Source organism: Lepus europaeus, chromosome 12 (assembly GCF_033115175.1).
Source record: "Lepus europaeus isolate LE1 chromosome 12, mLepTim1.pri, whole genome shotgun sequence".
Lineage (NCBI taxonomy): Eukaryota > Metazoa > Chordata > Mammalia > Lagomorpha > Leporidae > Lepus > Lepus europaeus.
The window spans coordinates 47,255,372-47,277,163 of record NC_084838.1 but is presented as its reverse complement, the minus strand read 5'-3'; the positions used below and the strand labels follow the sequence as shown (position 1 = coordinate 47,277,163).

Here is a 21,792-nt window from a genome sequence, read left to right as displayed (position 1 = left end):
GAAGCTAGTATTACGAAGTCATTCTAGTACTCACTGATAAAGGGCGAGCTCTCTGCTCACTCTTTCAAGAACACACACGTGTTCGGGTGTGTGGTGCCCTTCCCCAACATGTATGAGGAGTTTTGATCATGGAACAAAATTTGGATCCTGGGATCTTATTAAAACACAAAGTATAATTCCACAGGTCTGGATGGGGTGTGCGATGCTGCTTTTCTGACACACTGCAGGCAAGCTGATGCTTGCTGTTCTGTGGACCACAAAGGGGTCAGGTTCTAGGTACTAAGACCAAATGAATGAAGCTGTAAGAGTCGGGAATGACCGTGAGGTAGAGAGAGCTACTCCTTCCCTGTGCCTGCACTGCCTGGGCACACTTCCATCACAACACTTCTGGTGTTTGGTGGGATTCCTGTCTGCTCCACTGGGCTGTGAGCTCCAAGGGAGCATGGAGCCCTCTCCTTTGGCCGCATGTAGCTGCTGCACTCAGTTCAGGATATGAGTCAGTAGGAGAACAGAGGAACGGAGCCATGAACGTGGTGATACATGAAATTCTGGTAACTCGCTGTCGGTGAGTTTATAAACGTCTAAATGGGCTGCGGCTGCAAACTTCTTAATTACTGAATTACCAGCTCCTAGTACTACTATTGCGGGCATTAAGAACCTTATTGAGCTGGATACACAGGAAAAATTAATTCTGGATGTTCACTTTAGAAATAGAAAACTGCAGGAGCTCCCTTTGCCACAGTGTAGGAAAGAAAGCTGCAGAACTCCCCTCTCTCCAGGGGAGTCTCCTATCCCCAGGGAAAGGTAACCACAGTTACCAGCACATCTTTCCAAATTTCGCTGGCAACATATCATTATAATTAGGATAAATTCTCTTCTTAGGCATGTAACAGCTCTATTCCTCTGTGCTATCACAGTTTATAGGTTTTCTGAGTAATTAAGGATCACTAAAAACAAACAAGCAAAAAACCCTCATGCCTCTATGACAAAATACAGCAAGTTCTCCAACTGAGTTCTCACATTAACATCAGCTTAGACAATTAAGTCATGTTGTTTTTACATGGATAATCCTACCGTAGTAACAAGTGGAGATTAAATTTGCCAAGTAAACTACTGTAGCAAAAATCGAGTTTTATCGCTGGAAGCTAGAAACCTGCTAAACTCAGAAGGGCCACTGGAAATGTACGTTTCATTAGCCCATGGTAGGAAGCATTTGTCCAGGTTTGACCTATTTACAGGGCATGATTCTTCTGATGAGTTCAAGGCCCGTGCTTCTCTGGCTCTTGTTGCAAATGAAGACACCGTGCACTCAGACCATGCAATATCAACTTCTAACCCTCTCCGTGTATGTTTACAAATTTAGTTCTACAGCCTAAATGTTCAAACATAATGATTGTGGTTAACTGTGGTTCATCTTCTCTGTCTACAGAACAATAGGACTCCAATAAGCAGGGTGCATTCCATTTGTAATAAGGGATCTGTAATTAGGTGCTTTAAAATTTGTCTCTTTTTTAATCAAGTCACCCCAGGCAGTCAGACACATTCATCTTTGTCAGTAAAGGAATCCACTCATTCTGAACTCTTCCCTAGGCTTCTGGAGGACTTGGGAATCATTCATTAACTAATGCTTTCAGCACCCCTGTAGCCTCATTATGCTGCTGTTATTCAGCATTTTCCTTACTTGGTCCCAAGGGTTCTCAAAGCAATACATGGTCCCCCGGCAGACATTTATGTTTTCTTAAGGAAGAGGCTGCTTTCCATTCATGATCTAAAACAAATGTTAGTTAAAGCGAGGGTTCACATAGCCTGCGCTGCCTACAAACATGTTCATAATTGGCAGCACCTGCCTGCTCCTATACTCCAAGAAACTCCAGCAAGTGATCAGTCGTCTTGCAAAAGCAGCCCAGAAATATTCAAAACAGAATGCAAAGGCATTCTTAGAAAACTCCTTTTCGGGGCTGTCCTACATTACCAGGGGAGGTTCAAGTCCTACAACCTTGGTGGAAGTTTGAAGCCCAACTACCCTCGACTCATAAATCGCTTCTGGGAATTTTTCCCAAAGAAAATGGATGCACGAAGTGGGTGTGAAAGCTTATGTTTTTATCACAACATTCTTTATCACTCAGATTTGGGAAAATCCTAACTTTCTAAGTATCATGGGGTATCCAAATATTGAAATTTCATACTAACATAAAAAAGCTTTTATGAAATACTTAAAACTGTCAAAACACTTAAGATTTAGTGTTATACAAAAACAAGCAGATAATGAAATAGTATGCCTAGGATTATCCCTTTTTCCTAAAAAATTTACGCATGTATTTGACTCAATGTCAAAAAGACAACAATAATTACCTCTAGACAGGGTGACTTTAAATTTCTTGTTTACACATTCCTGTATTTTTGTGGTTTCACATTTTTTACACAAAATATGCATTACTTTGTAATTAGAATATAAAATGGCTTATTTTCTTGACTTAAGATCTTCATACAAGTAGATGAATGACCATTACATTCGTGGGAAATTAAGAGTTTAGTAATGACAGGTGAGCTTAAAGCTAGCTTACCATACAGATGGCTTCAGCGTCTCATATTTAAACACATTCCCCCAGTGGATTCTCTATCAACAAACTGCAATTTCTACTAACTAATCTTTTTCCTGAAGCAGTTCAATGGTTCCTAGTAAATCAAAATGGAACTCTAAGACAGAGAAGAAAATGAAACATTCAAAAAGGCTCGCCTAGTAGAGGGTGGAATCCATGAATATGAATGGACTCAGCATTTGGAGCAAGATAATGGAAGAGGGAAATGCTATTGGGAGGCCAGCTGCCAACTGCCTCTCCCTGGACCCTCACTCTCCTGCTTCCCACCCCCTTCTCAGCGCCTAGATTCCCAGCATCCAGGGACACTGTGCTGCATGTGGCCTCCCCGGTGTTCTCACAGAGGATAAAAGGCCACTGTTGAAAGCTTGTGCCTCACAAAGTAACAACAGTGCTCCAAGTGCTTAAAAATACATTGCCACTTTTCATATCAATCACAGCATTTGCCAAGCCACTCCCCACTCTACTGGGAGGTACAAGGGTGAGCGCTATTTAATTGGCTTTGAGAATCTTATGAGCTGTGCTAGACCTTTAATTAGAGGAGTTGCTGGAATGAGTATGTGATGTGTGTATTAGGGAGGGGCGGACTGGCTCAATGGAGGTACTGGGTCTTGGTAATTCGCTTGCAAAAGCACCTTTGGACAAACTTAAAAGAAAGTTATAAGAACTCACTTCTTAATAAAATACAGTTCAAGATAGAAGTACCCTAAGTTTTTGTTTGTGCATCTAATCTCTCTGAATACAACATCACTTAATAATGTTTAAATTGTTTGTTCTCAATGTCAAATGTTCTTATCTAGGCCAACAGAGAAAATACTGATTTGCAGAATTAGGGTCTCATACTCAAACGATGTTAGCTGTCAGGTAGGTAAAGGGACAACTGGTGCAGGCACTCTTGAACCACTTAAAAAGGGCCACTACACATCCCTAGCAGAGTTGCTGTGTGGGGACAAAGACTCAGAACTGCAAGACCTTCTACTGTTTCAGGAGTAACTGATAATCCATATTTTAACATGAAATCTGTGTATTCTTTCTTGTTTGTTTACGATTTGTTTGAAAATCAGAGTTACAGAAAGAGAGGGAGAGACAGAAAGACACTCCCCAAATGGTCATAACATCCAGTGGTGGGCCAGGCCAAATCCAGCAGCCAAAGCCAGGAGCTTCCTCTGAGTCTCTCACATGGGTGCAGGGTCCCAAGCTTTTCCAGGCCAATAGAAGGGAGCTGAATTGGAAGTGGAGCAGCCAGGACTCGAACCGGAGCCCATATGGGATGCCGGCACTGCAGATGGTGGCTTTGCCCACTGCAGCATGGCACTGGCCCCGAATCTATACATTCTTACAAGTTGACCGTTAAAAAGAAAATCAGTGCTTTCTATGAACAAATATAACAACTCTGAGGGCTAAAATAAGTCTGCGGACTGCAGGTTTACAACCAGGAATTCACAAAGAATAAAAAGCTTATGACTTTTTTTTAAAGATTTATTTATTTATTTGAAAGGCAGAGTTAGAGAGAGGGAGAGGCAGAGGCAGAGGCAGAGAGAGGAGTCTTCCATCCACTGGTTCACTCCCCAGATGGCCACCATACTGGTGCTCATAAGGAAGCCAGCACCGTAGTTGGTAGCTTTACCCGCTATGCCACGGCTCCAGCCCCCAAAATTTATGATTTTTGAAAGAGCATTTTAGGTGCAGTCTTATCTATGGCACGATCTACAACCTGGACACCATCCTAGGCTCTAGCCACCCGCCGCCTTGGCTGGAAGCTGGGTGACCCTGTGGTGTCAGCTCCACCCCCACCCTAATGGGATTCACTGCTCCTACTTCCCTGCCCCCCACCAAAGGAGTAAGAAGACCTGTTCCTGAACATGTGGCTCTCTGGATCTCTCTCTCTCCCTCATTCTCTCTCTGTCTCCCTTACGCTGTCCTCTCTTTTTCTTCACCCCTTCCCTCCAGTCTGTCGGGTTTCCCCACCAATAAACTCTTTCCCTGAAAAGAAAAAGAGCATTTTAAAGTGTACTAAATTTATATGCATGTGCATATATGACCACACAGTAAATAGGCTAGAACAGAAACACAAATTTAAATTCCAATCTACCCTAATTAAGTCCCTAAAATCATTTTGGGTCTCTTTCCTTCTATTAAAATAAGAATAATGATGTTACCAGGGTTTTGCAATTTAAATATTTTAGCTGAAGACATAAAAGGGCAAATGTGGCTCACTAGGCTAATCCTCCGCCTGTGGCGCCGGCACTCCGGGTTCTAGTTATGGTTGGGGCGTCAGATTCTGTCCCAGTTGTTCCTCTTCCAGGCCAGCTCTCTGCTGTGGCCCAGGAGTGCAGTGGAGGATGGCCCAAGTGCTTGGGCCCTGCACCTGCATGGGAGACCAGGATAAGCACCTGGCTCCTGGCTTCGGATCGGGGCAGCGTGCAGGCCGTAGCGGACATTTGGGGGCTGAAACAACAGAAGGAAGACCTTTCTCCCTGTCTCTCTCTCACTGTCTAACTCTGCCTGTCAAAAATAAAAAGGCAAATATATTGATTTTTTGCATCTCATAACTACTGCTGATTTCTTTCTTTGATGTATGAGAAGACAGAGGAACAAAGAGAAGTCATGTTCAGGTATAAGCCAGTGCATGGGCCAGGAACCCCAGTCCTGTCTCTTTATGATTCAACAATCAAATGAAAACCTCTAAAGGATGACCAGGAAAGCAAGCCTATTAATCCTTTAGGCTCATGAAGCAAGTTACATGCCCACAAATTACTCTTACAATAGTTCCAGTAAGCTGAATCCAGGTTCTCATTTAAAATTCATGGAAAGAAAAAGTGCCAGGCTAAGACAACTTTACCGGTCTTTAACACCCGGAATATTAATCACATCTAATGCACATTTTAAGATGAATAACTCAAACACTCACAGGGCTGTCCAATTTAATGAACATTCCTAGGGCTGGTGTTTTAATATTTACTAGTTTGTTCTCAATGCTTGCCATTTCTTGTTAGGAGGGCAATTTCTGGTTTGTAAAGGAAGTGAGTCATTCTGTGCCACTATCCTACCTTCTGAAGGACAAGTTAAAGCAAGAAATGAATGCTAGGTTTTGTTTCTGCCTCAGTTCAGAAAAACAGAGCATTCTTGGGGTGGGCACTTGGCACAGAGGTGGAGACACTGCTTAGGATGCCCACATTCCCTATCTGAGTGCCTGGGTTTGAGTTCCACTTGCTTCCCATTTCAGCTTTTTTTTTTTTTAATTTATTTTACGTGAAAGTCATAGTTACACAGAGAGAGAAGGAGAGGCAGAGGGGGAGAGAGAGAGTGTGTGTCTTCCATCCGCTGGTTCACTCTCCAGATGGCCACAATGGCCCCAAGCTGCGCCGATCCAAAATCAGGAGCAGGGAGTTTCTTCCAGGTCTCCCACGTGGTGCAAGGGCCCAAGGACTTGGCCCATCTTCTACTGTTTTCGCAGGCCATAGCAGAGAGCTGGATCAGAAGAGGAATAGCCAGGACATGAATCAGCACCTATATGGGATGCTGGCACTGCAGGCATAGAGTTTACCCTCTATGCCACAGCACCAGCCCCTCATTTCAGCTTTTGTAATGCATACTCTAGGAGGTAGCAGGTGATGGCCTAAGTACTTGAGTATCTGATATCCATATGGGAGATCTGAGTTTAATTTCTGAATTCCAGGCTCCTGGCTTCAGCCTGTCCTGGTCTCAGATCTTGAGCACATTTGGGGAATGAACCAGTGGATGGAACATCTTTCTCTGTCTTTGTACCTCTTTGTCTTTGTGTCTTCCAAATACAACAAAAATAAATTGCTAAATAAAATTTTTTAAAAGATGAAAAACTATTCTAATAGTAAAGAATTTCAACTTTGATGTACTTTTTTTTTAGCTACAGTTTGAAACTTTCAGAATCTTCTCACCTAAGAGTACTTCAAAAAGTGTATGTTTTGGTGCAAAAAAATTTTTGAGGAGGCCAGAGCTGTGGTGTAGTGGGTAAAGCCACTGCCTGTGGGGCTGGTATTCTATATGGATGCTGGTTCAAATCCTGGCTGCTCTACTTCTTACCCAGCTCCCTGCTAATGTGCCTAGGAAAACAATGGAGGATGGCCCAAGAACTTGGGCCTCTGCACCCACGTGAGAGACCTGGAAAAAGCTCCCGGCTTTGGACCAGCCCAGCTCGGGTCATTATGGCCATTTGAAGAGTAAATCCAGCAGATGCAAGATCTCTCTTTATCTGTCTCTCCCTCTCTCTGTAACTCTGCCTTTCAAATAAATAAAATCTTTAAAAATTTTTTTCTTTAAATACACATTTTTTAAAAATTCAAGAAAAAGTTCACGTGTACTGTGAAAATAAGTGCATGATTTCCAAGCTCTTTGACCAAAATAATTATATTTTAATTTTTTCAGATAACTTTTGAAGTACTCTCATGTATTAGTATAAAATTAGATACCATTTTAAGTTTGCCATTAAGCATTACGTTAAAATGAACTAAAACACACAGATATCACTAAATGTTCATGAATTTTTCACATAGCATCAATCTTTCAATTAGACTTATACAAAGGCAGTCTCAAGTTAGGTTTCCAGTTTCCACATCTATTTAACTGCATCTTATTGTTAGATGCTGTGGCATTTCTGACCAGACCTCAGAGCTAATGAGAAATTCCAAATAATGACTAAAAATCACCATTAACAAGAGCATAGCAGAAACCAGAAATCTAGAACTGAGGCTGCCAAATTTACGTTATTTGAGTCTAGTTCATCTTCCTTAGTTTCTTTCTTTCTATGTCTCGAATTCCCTGTTTAAAAAAGACAACAACAACAAAGGGGCAGGCTCTGGCAAAGAGGTTAAACAGTACCTGGGGTCAAGTCTCACCTGGACTGCCTTTCTGATTCCAGATGAGAACTCACACTCAACCCAGGATGTAGCAGGTGATGGTTCATTTCCCCCACCACTCCCAGGGGGAAACCTAGATTTTTGGCCTGGCCCAGCCCCTGTTGTGGTAGGCAGTTGGGGAGTGACCAGCGGATGCTCTCAGTCTGTGCCTATTTCTCTGCGCCTTTGAAATAAATAAATAAAGACCTTGCTTTAAAAAGAACAGAGGAACATGAATGCTTAAAGAGATCTATGACTTACAGATATATACAAAGGATCTCGTGAACCGTGTGAAATCTTCTGCCAGAGCTGGCGCTGTGGCACAGTGGGTTAATGCCCTGGCCTGAAGCGCCCACATCCTATATGGGCGCCGGTTCGCGACCCGGCTGCTCCACTTCCAGTCCAGCTCTCTGCTATGGCCTGGGAAAGCAGTAAAAGATGGCTGCTATGGCCTGGGAAAGCCCAAGCCCTTGGACCCCTGAACCTGCGTGGGAGACCCAGAAGAGGCTCTGGCTCCTGGCTTCAGATCGGCGCAGCTCCAGCCATTGCAGTGTAACTCTTTCAAATAAATAAATAAATCTTTTTAAAAAAAAATCTGTCAAGCTACCTAAGTCAGAAAAGCTCAAATCGCTATCCTTAGTTAACAGCTGCAATAAGTCATCATTTAAAATGCCAGCTACAACAGTGGTCTCCCTACTTACTACTTGTCGAGTTCTTTATTTTGTAGAGGATTAAGCGTGTGATTATAAAGTATATTGAAAGTATGTTATGTCATCACAGAAATTAGAAAAATAAGAGGAGGAGGAGGGAGCATAGGAGTATCATTATGTTCTTAAAACTATATATATGAAACACATGAGCTCTGTTCCCTTTATATAAATGTATTAAAAATCTAAAAACAAAAAACAAAACAAACCTCCAACTATAGCAAGACGACCTTTGGGGGAAAAAAATCAAGACTTGTGAGAAAGGATTCCTTACTGAGCAATAGGTTCTTCTAGCAACGGAAACTGTCAGGTTTGTTTGCTTGACCCAGAAATGACTAGGCAGAAGGAAATGTAACAACTACAATTCAAGTTTTACCCATGGTCCTCTTTTTAAAAAGATTTACTTACATTTATGTATGTATGTATTTGAAAAGCAGAGCAACACAGAGATAAAGAGCACAGAGAGAGGGAGAGGGGGAGAGAGGGGGAGAGAGAGAGAGAGCGAGAGAGAGAGCGAGCGAGCTTCCAACTGCTGGTTCACTCCACAAATGGCTACAACAGCCAGGGCTGGGCCAGGCTGAAACCTGGAGCCAGGAACTCCATCCTGGCCTTCCACGTGCATCATTCTCCACTGCCTTCCCTGGCGCATTAGTAGGAAGCTGGACTGAAGGTGGAACACATGGGACTCGAACTGCACTCTGATAGGGGACACCGGCATTGTAAGCAGCAGCCTAACAAACTGCGCCGCTACACCAATCCTGTCCAGCGTCCTTGATGCTTTTTCGGTAAAAATACACCATCAATGAAATCTAGAATCTGCCCGTTTGTCCCTCACTCTTCTGTCCCCAATTCAGCTCTCTTAATTCTTCCAAATACACACTATCCCTCTCCCGACTTACTGATTGGGTAGATCTCCAGTTCCAATGGGATTTGCTAAGCATAATGCTTCAAGTTCTACTTTCATACTTCACTGCCTGTTACCAGGTCAAATGAGAGAATTTTCTATCTGAAACCATAACAACCCTTCCATCAGCAGATCCAGCCACACAGCACCTAGAACCACCCTGATGAAGGCATTGATCTGTATCTCCTACATGTTGTTAAAACCAAAAAATCACAATATACTCCAATTCCCATTATCTCTTCCCTGTTCAGATACTTACTTTAGGATTTAATTCATCCTTCACCCGTCCCCAGAGCTCAGGGACTGGATGACTACCTCTGTAACTTGTCATCCTATATTCAGTATTTTACCTTTGAGTAACCCAAAAAAGTATATTGCACACTGGACTAGAGGTATATATTAGATGCAGGTTTTAAAAAATATTTATTTGAGAGAGAGAGAGAGAGAATGAATGAATGAGAATACAAATCCTGCAGGCACTGGTTTACTCCCCAAATTCCCACAACAGCCAAGGCTGGGCCCGGCTGATGCCAAATGACAGGAGCCAGGAACTCAAAGAAGGTCACCCACTTGGGTGGCAGGGATTCAAATACTTGAGCCTTCATCCACTGCCGCCCAGGTACATTAGCAGGGATCTGAATCAGAAGCAGAGTAGCTGGGACTTGAACAGGTGCTCAGATATGAGATGTAGGAGTCTCAAGAAGTTAGTTTAACCTGCTGTGCCACAACGCCAGCCCCTAAAACACAATTTTGGTTTTTTTTTTAATATTTATTTATTTATTTGAAAGTCTGAGTTACACAGAGAGAGAAGGAGAGGCAGAGAAACAGAAAGAGAGAAACAGAGAGAAAGAGGTCTTCCAACCGCTGGTTTACTCCCCAGATGGCCACAACGGCCAGCGCTGCACTTATCAGGAGCCAGGAGCCAGGAGCTTCCTCTGGCTTTCCCACGTGGGTGCAGGGGCCCAAGGACTTAGGCCATCTTCTACTGCTTTCCCAGGCCACAGCAGAGAGCTGGATCAGAAGTGGAGCAGCCTGGATTGAAACTGGCACCCATATGGGATGTCGGCACTGCAGGCAGCAGCTTTATCTGCTACACCACAGCTCCGGCCCTAAAACACAGTTTTAAAAAACAAAACCAAGTTGCTGCCTGTGATGCTGGCATCTCATATCGGTGCTGGTTCAAATCTCAGCTGCTCCGCTCCTGGCTCCTGGCTTCAGGCTGGCGCAGCTCCAGCCATCCTGGCCATTTGAGGAGTGAACCAGTGATGGAAGGCTTATATCGCTGTGTCTTTCCCTCTCTCTCTCTCTCCCCCCAACTCTTTCAAATAAATTAAAAACAAAACAAACAAACAAACAAAACCACCCTTTAGCCAACTGAGAACTGCCTTGCAGACTCTAATCCAAACACAGCCAAGTAAGTGTCAGGCATCCCACTCCTCCCCAGGTGCACAGCCAGGACAGCCATCTGCCAATCAATCAGGCTTTTTCTGGCTTCAGATTCTTTCTTAACACAGCCTGTCCAGGCAGCCACTACCCAAGGGTCAGACTTGGTTCCCCAAATAAAAACCCTTTGTCATGCAGCTTCTAAACCCTCAATCCACCAGGAGTCCAAAATTAAACTGTGACAGACAGGAGCGCCTCCAGTTTTTCTAAAGAGAACAAGAGAAGGAAGTAGTGGGGAATGTCTTTTCATCTAGTATTGTAGCCTAAGTGTTAAGATCAGTGATTTTAAAGCATGCTGCCAGCCCCCCAGAATGAAGTCTTCTATTATCCTGTTCATCTCTCCCTGCTGATCTCTTGGCAAACCTCCCCAGAGACCTGCTGACCCTATTTTGGAATCAGGGGAGGATGGGGGGTAGGTTCACAAAGCCCTAAGCGTGAGCGCACCAGTCCTTTCAGAGAACGAGGCATGTGGCCCCACTGTCTCCCAATTCAATCAAGTGGAAGTCAGACTCCAGGCAACTGACTCTTTATGAATGAATCCTTGGGGGTGACCAAACCCACGAGACAGCATGATGTGGGGAGCTGGACAAGTCATCTAAGAATGAGATAATAATAATAACAACAACAATAATAATAAAAGAGGCCATGGAAGAGCAAGGAGCTGAGAAAAAGCCATCTTGCCTTTACATCCTACCTCTATTGTGTCAGAGGAAAAGCTGATCACATCTGTCATACCTAGCAATTCTTTGTTTCAAGTTCTTGTCCTTTCCTCCATTTGCTCCAATTCAGAACCCAAGTGCCCTAAAAGAGAAAACTAAGACCAGGTAACAAGACCTTCAACTCCTCTTAAACGAAGGAGCTCCGAGTTGCCAGAAGCGAGGATCCAAGTGGAGGTCCATCCAGCCGCCTAGGCCACTGGTCTTTACCGCAGCAGGGGAAGCTGCCACTCTGCCCTGTCGACGGCCCTGCCTTCTCCCTCTGCAGTCCTGACCTGCCTTGTTGGCCCTGCAGCTCTCCTATGATTCTCTGTTCCTCCTGCTCACCTTGTCCTGGTTCCAACCCGAGCCTTGATTAGTCCTCCGTAGAGTGTGGCCGTCTGGTGGAGCCAGAACCATGGTCTCTCCAGCATAACTGCAGTGTGTCTCCCAGATTCCTCTAGAACCAGTCCATTTACCTGCCCAGTGCTGGGAGTATCAGAGGCTGGCAGCTCTCAATTGAATGCTCTCAAGGAATTATGCTTGATTAGCAAAAGCCTCCTTGATGGAGGGAGTTTGCTCACTGCTCCATGGTCCTTAACTCAATTTTGAAGTCATACATCAGCTACTAACATCCCTAAGCCTTGCATCAGCCAAATTCAGACTTCAGTATTCAGCAGGTGAATAAGGGCAAAGCCAGGCTGCTTATTCATCTAGTCGTAGACTCTCCTGCAGGATTTGGGTCATACTTTTAACATATCAGTCCTTGTTTCGCCTGATTCAATAGGCATGCATTTCAGTGATGATGTACAAATGCAGTAGCCAGCTCTTTAGCCCACAGCTCTTTATGTAAATAACAGGGACTTTCATGGCCAGAGGCCAACCACACCACTTCTTTCAAAGTCTGTTGGTGACTGGTCCAGTCACTGCATGCCTGAGCTGTAAAAGCCAGAGCTGAAGTGACGTTTGGCTCCTGGCATTTGGGAAGGACAGCAAGAGAGCAGGACCCCTTGGCCAAACGTGAGTTAGGGCAGATCTCCTGCTACCGGTAGCAGGGCCTTAGAAGGGCCCTGGGGAGTAGATTAATCCATCTACCCTCAAGCTCAGGAAAAGTGGGACCCAAATCAAGCCCTGTGTATTAGTTTCCCATTGCTTCAGGAGCAAATTATCAAAAACTTACTGGCTTCTAACTTCAAGAATGTGGGATCTGACAGATTGGTGGTCAGGACTCTGAAACAGGTGGCAGGGCTATGCTCCTTCTAGAAGCTCTAGGAGAAAATCCACTTCCTAGCCTTTTTGAGCATTTGCCTGCACTTCTTTGCTCACGGTCCCACATTACTCCAACTTTGGCTTCTGTCACCTTACAAGGACCCTGTGATTACTCTGGGCCCACCCTGTTAATCCAGCCTAAGCACTCTGTCAATAGCTTTAAGATAATCACATATGCAAAGTCCCTTCTGACGTACAGTAATGTCGTCACAGGCTTAATGGACTAGAATGTGGACATTTTGGGGGGCCATGATTTCACCTACTGCACCTCGTAGGGCTCTTCCAAACAACTAGGGCTCTACCATACAGTGTCCCACATTTGGTTCCTACAAAGACAAAGCAGCCTGCAAAGGTCTGTGTCTGGACCCTCAGGGAAAGTGCAAGAACAAAGGAATGATTTAGCCCAGAGTTCCTGAGTCAGCTTTTCCCAAAGGGAAAAAAGGTTGCTCAAGACTAGCCACAGTCTACATCTAAAGCACCACTTTCCAAGAGTTAGGGAAGCGTTGCATTCACAGCCTCGCTGCTATTAGGGTATCTAAGACCTAGACACCCTGCAGTAAACAAGTCCTTCAACTTGCTCAACCCTGAGTTCCCTACATTTATTTTCACATAATATCTCAACGCTTTGCTGCACTTTGCTATACTAGGTTATACTCTAGGCTTTGGGCCATGCCATGAAACACGTGATGCAGAAAGCCTGCAGAACTCTAAGCTCCTCTTCAAATTAAAAAAAAAAAAAAAGTTGATTTTTATTTATGTGAAAGGGAGAGAAAGCGAGAGGAGAGAGATCTTCCAACTGCTGGTTCACTCCCCAAACAGCTGCAACAGCGTGGGCAAGGCCAGTCCAGAGCCAGGAGTCTGAGTCCCTCATATGGGTGGCAGGGACCCAAGCCATGTTCCACTACCTTCCCAGGTGCAGCAGCCGGGACTCAAGCCGATGCTCATATGGGATGCTGGCATTGCCAAGTAGCAGCTTAACCTGCTGTGCCACAACCCCAGCCCCGGCAGCTCCTCTTAAGAGCCTGATGCGTGAAGTCACCCTGCCAGGGCCACAGGTAGGGACCTCTGAAAATTCATAGAAAAAGAAATCAAAAGACAAGTTTATTTCGATGCAATAAAATCTGTTTCTGAAATTCATGCCTAGCTTTTTCATAACATGTATTTTCCATAAACACTCGGAGGACCCTTCAAGGTAACTCTTTAGAGGGAGTGGTTTTTTCTCAGGTGGACAGCCCCCGGGTGCTGGCAAACCTGAATCCTACCTATTGACTCACACATGACTATGTGATATGACACGTTCTTCACGTGTCTCTGTTCTGCCCAGAAATTTGCTTCCTGGAGAGTGGTTTTCCCTTTCTTCTTCCTGACTCTGGCCCTCAAAACTAAAGACAAAGAAAAAGTGTATCAGGAACTAACATGTCACCAACTACTCTGATGGGCTTGTATCTCTTTCTCTTACCTGTCAAATCAAATACTTGGGCAGAACGCACATGAAAACTAAAATACTTCCTTTCTTCAACAAACAGGTTGTGATTGTCAAAAAAAGAGAAGCGCTCACTCCCTGATTTGTGCTGACATGTTCTGGTCAGCAGCCTTGGCTTTTTACTACAGTAGGATGATGCCTGGCTCTCCACTGGCTTTCTCAGCAATCACGGGAAGCCTTGGAGGAAACAGAGGGTCTCAGGGTCCATCAACTGATGACTGAATAAAGAAATTGCAGGGTGTATATATACATAATGGAATACTACTCAGAAGTAAAAAAGAGTGAAATCATGTCTTTTGCAACAAAATGCATGTGACTAGAAACCATTATACTTAGTGAAATAAGCCAGTTTCAAAAAGACAAATACCATATATTTTTCCCTGATCTGTGGTAACTAATAGAGTACCAAAAATGCAATGTGCAGGAGTGAAATTCACATATTGAGATTCAATCACTGTTACAGCCCTTGTCTCTACTACTGAGGAACACTTATTTTTTTCTATTTGTTGAACTCTACTTAGTATATGGTTAATCTTATGAGTATAAAGTAAACTGAAAGTAGATTATTATAAAATTTAAGAGCAAGAACAAGAGGAGGAGATGGAAGGGAGGCAGTGTGGGTAGGAGGGAGGGTAGGATGCGAAATATCACTATGTTCCTAAATCTGTATATATGAATTATATAAACTGTGTTTAAATTTTAAAAACTTTTTTGACTATTATAAATGTTTTTAGTTTTTTAAATGCTTATTATTCAATTAAGGGGTAAAATATATAAATACACAGATACACATTTAGAGACACTATACTATGAGTCTTGTAATTCTAATGCCAAGCTTTTAGTATCAATACATATTTGCTACAGGAGGGAAGGAAGTAGCAGTAAGGCAGGGAGGAAAGAAGGGATGGAGAGAAGGGAGTTCCTGAAATACTTCAAGCTCCCCGAATTTAAAGAAACATCAAATGAAGTTATCAGCCCAGCACATTAATGTCCTAACTTTTAGTGGCAATATGTACTTTATCCACAACTTTATTTACCCTTCAGTTGAATTTTAACACATCTTCTGAAAAGAATAAACACTACAATTTTAAGTGACTCATGTAGTGAGAGCAAGAAGTTTTTGTGGTAATAGAAAAAGAAAGAGGAGAAGGAAAAAATAAGAGTAAAAGCATTTTACAATATAAAATACAGCATTTTTTCATAATTCTCTTTTATTTAAAACCACAAAAAAAGACACCAAGGTTATTATGTGATATTTGTCACTGCTTATATTGTCAAAGCAAAAGAGTAATTTTGGAATCATCCATAGGATACACTCCACCAGAATATGGATATTGGATTTCTAACATTATCATCTTTGCACACACCATTTACAACATGTTTCACAAAGCCACTTCCCAAAAAAGGCTAATTCCACAGGATATTAATAAGGATCTCTTTTTAAAGTGGCCTAAAGTAAGTTTTCTTTATTTTATGGGTTAAATAAGTTGAACTGCAAGTTTCCTTTTTAAAATGTTAATGCACAGTAAATATTAAACATATAAGATTCTCTAAATTTCTTTAAAATTAAGATTGTCTAAAATCCTTTTGTAGAGCTTCTGACAAAATTGGTGTTTCACAGAACCAATTTGGAAAAATTGGGTTTGAACACCTTTGCATCTCAATACGCTGTGCATAGGGGCAAAGTTGATGTAGTGGATTAAGCCATAACCTGCAATGTCAGCATGCCATATAAATGTTGGTTCAAGTCCCAGAAGCTCCACTTCCAATCCAGCTTCCTGTTAATGTGCCTGGGAAAGCAGTGAAAGATGGCCCAAGTACTTGAGCCCCTGCACCCACGTGGGAGACCTGGAGGAAGCTCTTGGCTCCTGGCTTTAGATCGGTGCAGCTCCAGCCAATGAGGCCATCTGTGGCCAGTGGATGGAAGACCTCTCTCTCTGTCTCTCCTTCTCTTTGTCTGTAACGCTACCCTTCAAATAAATAAAATCTTAAACACACACACACACACAAATTCTGTCATTTACAACATGGATGAGCCAGGAGGACATTGTGTTAACGCAAAGTAAGTCAGGCACAGAAAGATCAATCAGTAAGTGATCTGACTCAAGTGGGAGATGAAAAAGTTGATCTCATAGAAGAAAAGAGGAGAGGAGTGGCGACCAGAGGCTGGGAAGGGAAGCAGTGGGAGGGGGAATAGGGAGAGGATGGCTAATAAGAACAAAATTAAACAGGAGGATTAAGTTCTAATTTCTATAGCACTGTGGGGTGATTATGGTAAACAATTACTTACTATATATTTCAAAATAGCTAGAAGAATTTTGAGTGTTTCTAACCCAAAATGATATTTAATGTGATGATTATGCTAATTATCCTGACTCAATTATCAAACACTGTACATGTGAAATATCACACTATATCCCACAAATATGTAGTTATCATGTATCAATTTTAAAAATTGTTCTTAAAATAAAAACATTACTGCATCCCATTCTCCAAACCACATGATGCTTCCGGCCCTACCCACAGTCAGGCTCTGTGTTAGGATCCCCCAGGGCCCACATGCTGCAGTCGCTGGGGTGCTCCTAAGTCTACTGCTACGCAGTCTGCTGAGACCCGGCCTGGCCCAGCTCTTGCTTCTTCTCACAGGGGCAGCGGCGCCTTTCCCTCCTTTTGCCACAGAAGCCAGAATTCCAGCCACACCCTGGTCCACTATGTCAGGGCAAGCCACAGTGACTTGTAAACAGCTCTCAGGATCCAAACTGGTCATGTGCACAGGGCAAGGAGCTCGCCCTCCACAGGCAGAAAAAAGGACCCCAGTGTGTTTAACTCATTTTGTCAGAAGCTAGAAGTCTTTTAAAAGTCTTTCTTGAAAAAGCTATTTTTTGTGAGGTTAGGGTTGTAATGTTTTTAGGTGATAATTTTTCTTTTTTATTAAAAAAATAGACATATACACAAGAGACCTGTTTTTTACTTAATAGTTTAAGAGCAAACCAGAGCTTAGCTTTGTATGACTTTTGCAAAATTAGGTAACTTTTTGCAGCCTTGGTTCTTCAGCTATAAAATGGGGATTAAAAGCAGCCACCTGACAATTATTTTGGTGATCACATGAAATAATATATGCAAATGAGTGCCAGTTTGCTGCATGGTTAATACCCAGGGTAGTATTAGCTGAGGATGGCACTAAAGGGTCTTTAAAAAGCCCCCTGGGGTCAGGGTTTGGTTTTATTTTACTTTGTTTTTTCAGCTTGCTCTTTTATTTTTGTTGTTTTATAATTTGTTTTCATTTTTGAGAGATAAAATAGTATGCATTTTTCGTGTACAACATGACATTTTGTAGCATGGATTTATATATATGGTGAGTGACTAAACCCAGCTAACTAACATATGGACAAGTGTTGTTTTTTAAAGAAAACATTATTAACAGTAACTTTCTACCAACATTTTAAGATGGAAAATTAATCATTTATTTTCTCATTTATACAGTCTTGAAAAATTGTCTTTTATTTCAATAGTACTTCTTGTTCTTTTTCAAAAGAGAAAACAATCCACTACAAAGCTGCCTGTGGTTGACAATTCCAATTCTCCAAATGGATTTTCCATGGAAGAAGATTCATATTCATTCTCTCTCTCTCTCTCTCTCTCTCTCTCTCTCCCCCTTCCTCCCTCCCTCCCTTTCCCCCTCTGTCTCTCTCTCCCCCTAATTCTATCTTTGAAATAAATAATCTTTTGTTAAAAAATCTGTTTTGGATCTCTACAATGTGCCCCATCATGACAGTCCAACCCCCCGGGCCAACTCACACCAATGCCAATATATTTTGGTTGCTGGACTGTTTTCCCAAATGGATCAGGAGCATGGCAGAGATGGTCTAAATATTAACCAAACAGTTCCCGCTCCTCCTTTCTGGGCACAGAGCTTGATTTCCCAGCATACCTTGAATTGGCTATGGCTAAGTTCCAGCCAATGGGATGTCAATGGAAGTAAAGTGTGCTCCTGCAAGCCCAGCCCATATAGCCTTCCCATGCATGCTCCTCCACACTTTTGTCCCTGGGCCCCAGCTTGGTGGAGAGCAACTCTGCAACCTTAGAAGCCACATGAAAGTGGCAGAGCCAGACAGAAAGTCTCTGTGTCCCTTATCACTGCCACTGCCTGGAAGACAGCCAGCTTGAGCTCACGTATCCTGCTGCAGATGTGAAATGAGAAACTTCTACCATGTCTGTGTCATTTGACATTTGTGGGTGTGTTTTTAACAAGAACTGGTATGCGGCACATCTGGTTATCCTGAGGTTTTTGCAGAACATTATGAAATGCCAATAGTTTATTTGTAGAAATAATGAACTTAATCATCATGTACCAAATCAGATGCTGGCTCATAAAACAACTAAATAATCTGAAACTTAGATATCACCTTAGATCAGGTTCTACCCTAGATAACCATCAGAGGCACCACAAGCTTAAAAAAGATATTGCTGAAAATCTTGAAGTATAGATAACTCATTTTTATGTATGTAATTTTTCTGTGACACAAAAAGCTGTCGTTGCATGATTTCAGTGATGGGAACATCTTGATCTACCCTATTAAACACCAGCATTTCTTGGGAATATGACTTGTGTCAAAGGGTAGGTATTTCTGAAAATTAGACATATCTGAGATTTTTCAAAAAAATTAAATTGGACATTGACAACTGAAATTGTAAGCTAAGGCTTTATATCTATCTAGTAACAACATATTGGAATCACTTTCTTAACTTTATAACTATGCGAACATTTTCCATTACAATACAAATTATTCTACTTAAATGTTAAAATGTACAGGGATATGCATTTGTTCTGGGTATACATATGAAACACATGAGGGGATACTCAGGAATTTGAGCCTCAGCCAAAGCTAGGAAATTCATGCTTCAGGCCCAAACTAAGACAAAGTAAATTATTTATATCAACATCTAAAGTTCAGGGTGCCTAACCTGGTTTAAGGCCATCCAGTTAAAGATTTCATGATAGGGGCCGGCCCCATGGTGCACTGGCATCCCATATGGGCACCGGTTCTAGTCCCAGCTGCTCCTCTTCCAATCCAGCTCTCTGCTATGGCCTGGGAAAGCAGTGGAGGATGGCCCAAGTGCTTGGGCCCCTGCACCACATGGGAGACCTGGAAGAAGCTCCTGGCACCTGGCTTTGGATCAGCGCAGCTCCAGCCGTTGGGGCCATCTGGGGAGTGAACCAATGGAAGGAAGATCTTTCTCTCTGTCTCTCCCTCTCACTGTTTATAACTCTACCTCTCAAATAAATAAATAAAATCTTAAAAAAAGAGAAATATTTCATGATAAATGAGATTACTTGCTTATTATAAAAAAAAAAAAGTTAACAGTGAAGACCTTATATGCAAATGGATCACCAAGGGTATGCCTGAAAAATTACCTTTGGTGATCACAGATATTAGCCTGGAGCAAATACATCCCATGTAACTTAACAAAAATAAGCTTGGATGAGTCTTGTTCTTTCTGTCTCCACTGTGCCCAGTTTATCTCAGTCACCACAACTGTCATCTGGCCTACCAAAATGAGTCTCCTCTCAACTTCAACCTGGCCTCTTGTACCCACTCTAGCTGTCTCCAACGTGTGACTGGCATCCCAAAGTGATCTCTTTGAAGCACATGTCATTTCATACCATTTCATTTATTTATTTATTTGAAAGGCAGAGTTACAGAGAGAAAGAAGGAGGGAGGGAGGGAGGGAGGCAGAAGGGAAGAGGAAAGAGAGAGAGAAAGAGAGAAAGAGAAAGAGAAAGAAAGAGAGAAAGAGAAAAAGAGAGAAAATCTTTCATCTGCTGGCTCACTCTCCAAATGGCTGCAATGGCCAAGCCTGGCCAGACCAAGCCAGGAGCCAGGAGCTTCATCCAGGTCTCCCACATGGGTGCAGGGACCTGAGGATTTGCACCATGTTCTGCTGCTTTCCCAGGTGCTTTCCCAGGAGCAGTGAGCTCAATCGGAAATGGAGCAGCCTGGACTTGAACGGGCACCCATATGGGATGCTGGTGCTGCAGGCAGGGCTTAACTCACTCCACCATAGCACCAGCCCCATCATGCCACTTTTTTTCTTTTTTTTTAAAGATTTATTTTATTTATTTGAAAGACAGAGTTACAGAGAAAGGTAGAGACAGAGAGAGAGGTCTTCCATCCGCTGGCTTACTCTCCAGATGACTGCAATAACCGGAGCTGCACCGATCTGAAGCCAGGAGCTTCCTCAGGGTCTCTCATGTGGGTGCAGGGGCCCAAGGACTTGGGCCATCTTCTACTGCTATCCCAGGCCAAAGCAGAGAGCTGGATCGGTAGAGAAGCAACTGGAACTAGACCAGTGCCATATGGGTTGCTGCACTTCAGGCCAGGGCTCTAACCCGCTGCGCCACAGTGCCAGCCCCACTATCTTGCTTAAAACTCTTTCACGGTTTACTGATCTAAAATACAAATGGAACTCTATTATGATCTGCCACCCCTAACCCAATCCCAAGCTATCTTAGTACCAGCTTCATTATTCCTTTCACTCCAACTCAAATAAGTCTTTTTTGTGTTTCTTAAACATCTCAAGTTCTTTCCCATCAGGTCTTTGAGAACTGCAGTTTTCTCTACCTGAAAGGCTCTCCTTCCAGCTCTTTCCACGGCTGACTTGTCTTTAACCTTCAGGTCTCAGCTCACCCTTCACCTCCCCCAAGTACCTGCTTGCTCTTTATATTTCCTTTACAGAACTTATAAAACCATGTAATTTTATTTTTATTGCTGGAGAAACCTAGACAGCCTATGAGGACATGAATAATCCTCTCCCTTTTCATTGCCTTGTATCAGGCATCATATAGCCAGAAATGGATGGATGGATGGATGGGTGGATGGAAGGGAGGGAATAAGGGAGGGAGGTTGGCTGGCTGGCTGGCTTATGTAGTAGATACTTTTGGCCTTCTCTGACCCAGCAACTCAGTAATGAAACAAGAAATGAGACCCATGTTTGACAATGAGTGTCCCAGCAGGGATGTGTATAGGGCAATCTCAATTTCTGTCCTCTTAACTCCATCTCTCCTGAGAATATAAATAAACTTTAGCTCTGGGACCATTCAGATAGCCCTTTTTAAACACAGTAAGTTTTATTCTTAGAGGAAAAATAGTTGAATATGCAGAACTAATAATCCCCAAAATATGTGGCGGTATTTATTTTTTAAGATTTATTTATTTGAAAAACAGAGTTACAGAAAAAGACACACACACATACAGAGAGAAAGAGAGAGAGAGAGAGATCCTCCATCTGCTGGTTCACTCTCTAAATTCACTCTCTAGGGCCAGATCAAGCCAAAGCCCATGTGGGTGGCAGGGGCCCAACCACTTAAGCCATCTGCCACTGCTTTCCCAGGTCCTTTAGTAGGGAGCTGGATCATAAGTGGAGCAACCAAGACTCATATGCTCATATAGGATGCTGCCATCACAGGTGGCAGCTTAACCCACAATACCACAAGGCTATCCCCCAGCATTTAATTACCTATGATATTTGGGGACACAAGGCTATCTTAGATTTGAATTTTAAGCCATTTGACTTAAGAAGAAGCTCTTTCACGGGGAAAAAAAAAAAAGTCACTTCGGTGCAGAATAAAATAAGACTGTCTCCTGAGAGTTCTGAAGCTAGGCCTGTTCTCCGTCGAGCAGTACACGGCGTGTACACACAACCACACTGAAGTCCAGCATGCACTTCACTTTTGTTTATGGCACCGGGTCAGACTGACAGAACAGCTCGTTTTCTCACTTGTGACTAAATGGAAGAGAGTGGTGCCTACAAATTGTTTT

The 21,792-nt window shown here is 42.9% G+C and overlaps 1 protein-coding gene across 4 annotated transcripts in view; it reads right to left on the bottom strand.

The window, feature by feature from the left end:
- Positions 1-21,792, bottom strand: part of MOB3B (MOB kinase activator 3B) — a 207,586-nt gene that overhangs the window by 159,946 nt on the left and 25,848 nt on the right. The gene's annotated exons all lie outside the window — the stretch shown is intronic.